We start from the raw sequence: 8,841 nt of genomic DNA, 5'->3' as shown, positions 1-8,841 counted from the left end.
TTTTGATGTGATTTCAGGAGCCTACCCGAAGCACAGGGCGAATAAATGGAAAACCAAGCAACAAGGTGAAGAAATTGAAAGTTAAACAGATTGAAAAATATCAAGTCAGGAGCCCACCTGCAGAACAGGGTGAAGAAGTTGAAAACATGTCAACAAGTTGATGAAATAGCAAGTCAGGAACCCGCCTGGAGAATAGGGTGAAGAAATGAAAAGTCAAGCAGCAAAGTGAAGAAGTTAAAAGTCAAGCAACAAGGTGAAGAAGTTGAAAATAAAGCAACAACGTGAAAAGTTAAAAGTTAGCAGATTGAAAAATATCAAGTCAGGAGCCTTCCTGAAAAATAGGGTGAGGAAATTGAAATTTAAGCAATGAGCTGAAACAATTGAAAGCCAAACAACAAGTTGATAAAATTGAAAGTCAGGAGCCCACCTGAAGAATAGGGTAATGAAACTCAAGTCAAAAGTCTAGAAGAAGCTGCATAGATAGAATTTTGTAATTTCATTTATGTTTTAACGTGTAATTTTCATTTTTGATGTAATAACAGATCCGCGAACTGGAACCTTGACTGAACCTCACTCGACTCTCCAACTCGGCATAGTCCTTCTCTTTCCAATCCTTTGAAATACCCGTGACTTGATTCTCTCATAACTTGGGTAGGTAGGATGTCTTAAGTCAAGACCTGGTTGTCCTTCTTTCTTCTGTTTCTTTCTTTGAATAATGGTCGGGTCAAAATTTGGTCTCGCTGTCTACTTCTTTGCCTGAAAACACTTCGTGTTTACATTCAAAGGAGGCATGATGTAGACACCTAATTTTGTCCCTCCTGAAGACTAATTTTATTCATTTTTAGTTCACCTTATCATGTGTCCAAACCCATGTAATTATATCCCACAAAAATACAAAAATAAACAAAAAACAATACCTCTAACTAATTTATCTTATCCTAACAACCTACCCAATCAAAAGCTTCCACCTTCCTACCCACTCAGATTTTTATCCTCACAATAACAGACTAAAAGAAAGAATATATAGGGGGACCCACCAAAATTCCCACATCATAACAAATCCATGCCCATTATAAAAGAAAAATTCTAAGAGGGAAAAAGGGGGTTCATTCTTTGATCATCATCTTCTCTACAATAACAACAATCACAAAATAATCTTCCTCACAAGAACAAGAACAAGAACAACAACAACAAAAAAAAGCGCCGGTGAACAGTAACCGGTGAACAGTAACAGTGAACAGTAACTGGTGAACAGTAACAGCGTGAAAAGTGAACGGTGAACGGGTCATTATTTGTCGAGTTGGATTGTTGGTGTTAAGGTTCGGCTTGAGATTTTCGGGTGCGGACTCTCTTTATTCAAATAACATTGAGTTTGAAAGCTTCAAATTTAAGGTCCAATTCTTTCTTCTCTTTTATTTAATTCTTATGTGATTGTGATTGTGTGTGATTCGATACCGTGGTTTGTTTGTTGATGTGAATTGTTGGTGACATTTGGGTGTGTGATGTGCTAAGCATGATTGGTGAATTTTCATTATTCTCGATTGGTGGATTGTGTATTGAAATGGGTTAATCACGTGGTTGAGAATGAATTAGGGTGAAGATTAAAAATGGAGGAAAATGAATATTGATTAATTTTGATGTATTGATAATGTTGAACATGATAGAATTGTGATACGTTGAACTTGGTAGGCAAACGTAGGCCGGGTAGGCAAATTTAGGAATAACTATTTGTTGGAGTGTTTGAATATGTGCGTGAATGGTACTTTCTACTTTATTACACAAAAAGTTTAAATTGTACTCATTTGACTGGGAAATGCCCCGAAGGATTTGTATTGATTTATCCGGGAAATGCCCCGAAGTAGCATGTATGCAAAGGGGGCTCGTGATCAAGGCCCGGAACATCGGGTGGAGTTTAGTTTAGGATTAGTTTAGAATAGAATAGGTTTTATACTTCAGCACCTCTTTTATTTTGGATTGTATAATTTGGACTGAACATTATTTTGGTTTGTTTTGAATTTTGTGTGATTTGTTTGTTTGCTTGTTTTGTGTGTTTATGTGGTTTGTACATTTGTAATGTCAAATTAGTCGATACGCTCCACCAAGCGACCATGGTCGAACCACGGGATCGAGGGGTGCCTAACACCTTCCCCTCGGTCAACAGAATTCCTTAGCCGGAATCTCTGTTCGTGGATCAGTTTTTTAAAGTCAAACCATTTCGAAAAGGATTTTCCAAAGGTGACTTGGCACACCGGATTATGCCAAGTGGCGACTCTGAATAAGAAAAAAAATAATGTAAATAATCCTTTTTTTTTTCGAAACAAATTTTTCATTTTTGTCACCTTAATAATAAAACCTTTTCGAACTTAAAATACATATCTTTTTCTGACTTTAAAAAAGGGCTGTGACATATAGTAAATTGTATAAGGTGTTCGTATACATGCGAAATAGTATTAGATTATATTTATTACTTGTATAAGATTTACGCATATATGTGAAACTGTTGTATGAGGTTGTCTTTTATTTGTTTTGGCAGTATGATTCTATGTATAAGATTTCATTATACATGTATTAATACAATATTAGTAATTGTATAAGGTTTACACATGCATGTTTAATAATGTTCTAAAATTTGGTAACCTTATACATGAAACTATATTTGTATGAAGATATTGTAACATTGAATTGGTTGATCCATACAAACGCTTCACGACAGGTATATTACTATAGCATAAAATGTTACAATGATAGCTGCCAAAGAAAAAATTCTCCCGAAAATATTGTATGGTGATATAGATATCATGTCAAAATATTTCATCATGCATAAGTCTATATGTATGATGAATCATTATACATTAGTATACCAGATTTTTACACATTTTAAAATGTATAGGAACAACCAATACAATAGTAATTACATTAACTGTAGTAACACATTAAAAAATGAACTTCTTTAAAATCTATAACAATCAAATTTTCCATATTTATTCGACGTATAATATAATACAATATATATCAGAAAAAATTAACAAAACTTAACAACTATAATACAACAACTGTAATTTCTATTAAAATATGTATTAGCAGCACTATTCTATGTTCATATTGATTTTTCTGAGAACTGAAGAAAATAGTAGAAGATGTTTTTTTTCATTGAACGCAATTCAACAAAGAAGAAAATTTAATGTGACGTTTAACATATTTTTTAAATTTAAATTTCAGTTACTATATTTAATAATACACCATTAAATGTTGAGTAATTAATGACGTGAATTAAGGAACAGATTGATATTATCAGATTTATCTTTCCTTAAATATAGCCTAATCAGTTTTATCATACATTCCAGCAATGTATGAGAGTTGACCAGATGTATGAGTATCTTTTTCAAAATCGGGAGAGAGAAAGGCTGAAGAGCTTTTATGTAATTACTTTCTCTTACTAAGGGATTTATGTAGTTTATACAATTATTATTTTTGCTAATCAAATATACATAAAATAAAATATATTTTATACAGTAACATACAAAAAAAGTTTATATTTGCTAGTTATTATTTTGATGAATGTCTATTTATGTCACTTCCTCTTTAAAAATTTGGTATGCTTCGTTCATTCGTATATTTTAGGGGCAAATTCTAGTTTCAATCGCACTTGTAATTTATTTGCAGTTGTACATAGTTTTCATTCTACCGCCTCCTTTCCAATTAATCAAAAATCATGTGATTAGGCTAATTCAAGCCATGAAAACAATCTTTATAGGAATGTGAGGTAAAACTGCCTAAATAAATTTTTATGATTTATTTTTTTCTTGAATTCCACGCATGACACATGTTTCAGTGCACCCGACATCGAGCTACCCTTTTATTATTGTACTTATGAGAAGGTGTTAAAGGAACTTTCCCAGAAGAATCCTTGACACTACAATTGTGCTACTCATTCATGTGGTTGAATTTTTGTTTTCAAATTGCACCACAACAGAGTAAAGATTTCTTGGCACATGCAACATATTATTAACTAGTATATTGATCTTCACCTCTCTAATAATCTTAAATGTTCTTTTGTCCATATTTTTTTTTAAAAAAAGTAACAAGCTAAGGCTACAAAAAACCTTGCTAATATTGGAGAAAGAATCAAAGTGCATATCAAGTTTGATGTTTCTAGTTCTCTGCCTAACATGCCTAACATAGTGAAATCTTTAATCATGATCTTATGTGAAGTTATTCGAATGTAACTTCTAGTTTAATGATGGGATGATTAATTAGAATTGCATAAACTTCTGCATCTATATACTATGGGGTTATGGTATCCAAATCAGACTTAGGATTTTCTTTCTAGTGTCCCATCATTGGATAGAATGAAACAACTAACTTCTTGGTGATTTGGAAGACCACTTACATATTGATTTGGAAAGTCGATAATCGTAAGGCGAAAAATCGCTACTACACTCATAAATTAATAAATTAATGTACATTTCCAACCTTTTTGTTTCCAAATTGCTCTGATTTAATTCAACTCTACATCAAAACAACTTTTAGTGGTAATAAATATGCATTTGAATAAACAGTGCTAAAATTTTTACTGCATTAGTTAATTGTCGTTGGATTCAATATCGCTATAGGCTTTAAGACCATTTACAAAGAGAGTTAAGATGTAATTGTCACTAATAAATTCTTCTAAAAATAATTTTTTAGCGATAATTAAACTATTACTGTTAATTAATTGCGACTAAAGGTCATTTTTGATATAGCAATAATCACGCCGGTTAATTAATTAATTTATAAGCATAAACAATTTACGAAAATTCATGGATTTTCTCTGATTTAGCTTATCTTTTTTTTGAAAATAATGATCAATACAAAATTATAAAATACATCTTTTATTACTAAATAAGTGATGTTTTAGTCTTTTCCATTTTTTATTCATAGTAAATGAGGTTTTAGATAATAAAAAAGACATTAATGATGTTCTTTCAATTTTATCCTCCATTAGATAATTTGCCTAGAAACTACCAAGAGCTAGATTTTTTTCAAAATATGTATTAGAAGTAAGTTAGTAAATCACTTTCTATTTTCTAGAATAAATAATTTTTTAAAAAATACGCACAAGCTAAAAGACCGCTTATTTAAAAACGGAAAGTACCAAAATTGGAATTGTAGACACATGATTTTTGATCCTCCCTAAATTTTAACTTGTCCATCAATATTAAATATTTATATTTATATTTAATCATATATTATTTTTATTTTTTATTATAATTTTAAAAAATAATATAAAAATTAATTTTTTTTTCTTTTCTAAATTTTAATAAATAAATTAGTATTTATATTTATTATTTCTATTATATTATTCATATATTTATTATTTATATTTATTTATTATTAATAGATTTATTTATTTATTTTTAAATAAAAAAAAGAAGTGAGAAATTTTATTTTTAAAATTTAAATTACCTATTCTATCTCATAATAATTGTTCCCTCCCCTATTCGCCCCCCCCCCCCACCCCCACCCAAAAAAAAATAAAAAAATAAAAAATTCCTCTACAAAAAGGACTCCCACCCACAGAGAAATCTACGTACACAGACTTAGAGACAGAAAAGGATCAGAAAGAAAAAAATCAGTAACCAGTAAAAAAAAAAAGAGTGAAAATCAGAGAACAACAAAAAAAAAAATCAGATTAAAGAGAGGGAAGAAAGGTTGAAGTGGGATTTCGGTCAAAGTTTTCGGTGACGACGTTTGAATTTTGCTTTAATACATTAACAGGTTCTACTTCAAATTTGAATTACTCATTGTATGAAATTTTTATTAGTGAATTAAATTTATGTTAGTGATTGATGATATGTAGTATTATTTATTTAACGTTTTGAATTATGAAAATAAATATAGCAATACCCTAACATATATGCATGTATTCACTGTCAAAATATAACACTTTCACACATACTGTTTTGCACAACAACACTGCATCAACTCCGTCATCTTCTCCATCAATTTATATGCACACACTAAATATATTCAGTTTTAAGAAAATATATGTATAGCTTCACATTTCACACACATATACACATTCTAGAGAACAAAATCGATAGTTGAACGAGATGAAAAGAAATTGATATTTTTTGAATTTTCCGACGAGTAAATTTCAAAACGAAGGCAAACTTTTTCAGAAAAAATCCATTCCGCTGCTGACCCCTCTATTCCTCGCCATATCTGGCCAACCAATCAGATCTGCGCCGCCTCATCTCCCTTTTCTATCGCTGACCATTGCCGGCACTTCACTGCGTCTCCGAAATCTGCTGAAAATATTTAACGAAGTAATGTCAGTGATATCAGTCCTAATTTCGGCGAAAGTTTATTAGAAAATGGATGGAGTAGTTACAGGATGTATGGATCAGATATGACATTATTTTAAGAAGTTAATAATGATATAGAATATTAAATTAGTTAAATTTCATATTTTGGTTAATGATTTTATGTTAACAGTTTATGTATAATAACTTTGCATATTTTTCCTATATATTGTATTTTTTATTATTTTTATTATTTTGGCTTATTCGTTATATCATTAACAAGACTTAATCATTATTTGTTAAATTAATTAATCATTTTAATTAATTTTTGTTAAAAGTAAATTATTAAGATTAAATATTCTTTCAAATAAATAAATAAATAAATATTTTTAATATTTAATAAATTTTAAGCATGTTTAAAATTTTCGTCTCAATTAAGAATACGATATACGTATCTCTTGAGACATTTTAAAATTTAAGGATGCAATAATGCACCTTAGCAAATATTTTCTAAAATTAACTTTCACCGATTTATTTTTAAATATAAGATAATAGATAACATTTTTCGTATAATAAAAATAGAGCAAGATTAATATAATATGGATTATTTTATAATTTTTTTATTATTATTGTTATATTATTTTATTTTTGTCATTAATAAGATCTTATTATTATATTATGTTTATTTGTTGTCATTAATAAGATTTCATTATTTTATTATTTTAATTAATTATTTTTAAATAAAATTGCTCTAAATCACTATTAGAATTAGATAGAACTTTGAGTAATAACGTCTTTAATATTAGATAAATTTTAGATATGTTTAAAATATTTGTCTCAATTAAGAATGCAGCGTACACATCTTTTTGAGACCTTTAAAAGTAATTCGAGGATGCAATATTGCACTTCGGTAAAGTTCGTCTTAAAATTAATTTTTACCAGGTTAATACAAGAGTTTTAAATAATTTTCGTATAATAAAATGAGCGATTTTAGGGCCTACTAACATGGGGATTTGGGCCACAGGTGACAAAAGAGTTTTAAAATGAGGTGTAGGTGACACAAGTCTTAATTATTAGTTGGAGGTGACAATTACTTTATTATGTATTAAGAAAGTTGGGAAAGTTTTAAAATAACTCACAAGTTTTTAAATTTACATTTTGATCCCAATGTATACCTAAAATAACGGAAAACGGAGGAAAAAAAGGCGCATTTCTCTCTCTTCTCATCCATTGTTGTTTTCTCTCTCTTAGTGATTTTTGTTGTTAATTGTTCCTGTTTCTGCTGCTTTATTCATCACCTTTTGCTTCATCTTCTTCTTGTCGACCATTTGTTGTTGTTGTTGTTGTTGGTACAGCGCTACTGCTGCGATCTGACCAATTTCTTAGGTCAAATTTTGTTTACTACATTACTTTCCACTTTGGCATTACTTCATAGGTTACTTTGGTAAGTAGGATTATGATTTTTATTTGTATTTGTCATCTGGGTACACTTCTGTTTTTCCAACAATAGATAGAACTCCGATTATGAATCCAGCACAAGTGCCCACAATTTAAAGAAATCAATCATCTGGTGCATCAGACGAATAATCTGTGGCATCAGGCTATTTATCTGTTGCATCAGACGTATTATCTGTTGTATCAGGATGTTTATCTGTTGCACCAGACTAATTATCTGTTGCATTAGAATATTTATCTGTTACACCAGACTAATTATCTGTTGCAACGAATGATTAATCTGTTTAAAACAACACAAATCAACCCCTGCCACAAACCCAACAGATAAATCTTGCTATTGCTACTAGATTCTAAATTATTTCTTTTTACATCGAATCATCGAAATGTTTGTTGAGAAGATAATAGACAGAATGAAAATTAAATATGGATTAAAACGTCAAAGATCAAACATAATTTATTTATTAAACAAATAAAATACATATAATAGACTAACAGAAAAATAATAGTCTAATTATTATTATTATTATCAGCATCATCATTGCCAGCCGACCAATCTTCAACCGGAAGTAGCAACAAGGCCCTCCTCAGCCTGTGTATCTCACGGAGCATTCTTGATCTAACTCCTCCCAATTCCCATTGCAGATTACGAACTTGATATCGAAGTTCATTCACGGCGTCTTGCAAAAGAGCAACGTCCCACACTGGGTCAGCCATAATCTTATCTTCGAGAGTGTAATATGAAAGACGAGATGCAATAAATAAATAGAGTGTGTATTTGAATGAACGATTGAGTAAGGACGGACCTATTTGTAGAGGATTGAATTTGAATGAGAGGCAAAAAGGCGCGACTATTCACCTCCATACATTAATTAAATTTTTAATTAAATTCAGAAAATAAATATTGTGATATAAGTCATGACTTTTCAGATTATTATTATTAATTAGTCTTTCGAAGAACCATTTTTATTGAGTTGTGGCAACAGATTCTATATCTGTTGCATCAGATAATACATCTGTGACAACAGATATGTTATCTGTTGCAACAAATATAAAATATGTTGCATCAGATAACATATCTGTTGCAACATATAATCTAACTGTT

The sequence above is a fragment of the Capsicum annuum genome, chromosome 12 (assembly GCF_002878395.1).
Source record: "Capsicum annuum cultivar UCD-10X-F1 chromosome 12, UCD10Xv1.1, whole genome shotgun sequence".
NCBI lineage: Eukaryota > Viridiplantae > Streptophyta > Magnoliopsida > Solanales > Solanaceae > Capsicum > Capsicum annuum.
The sequence above is the reverse complement of the archived record's forward strand: the minus strand, read 5'-3'. Positions refer to the sequence as shown.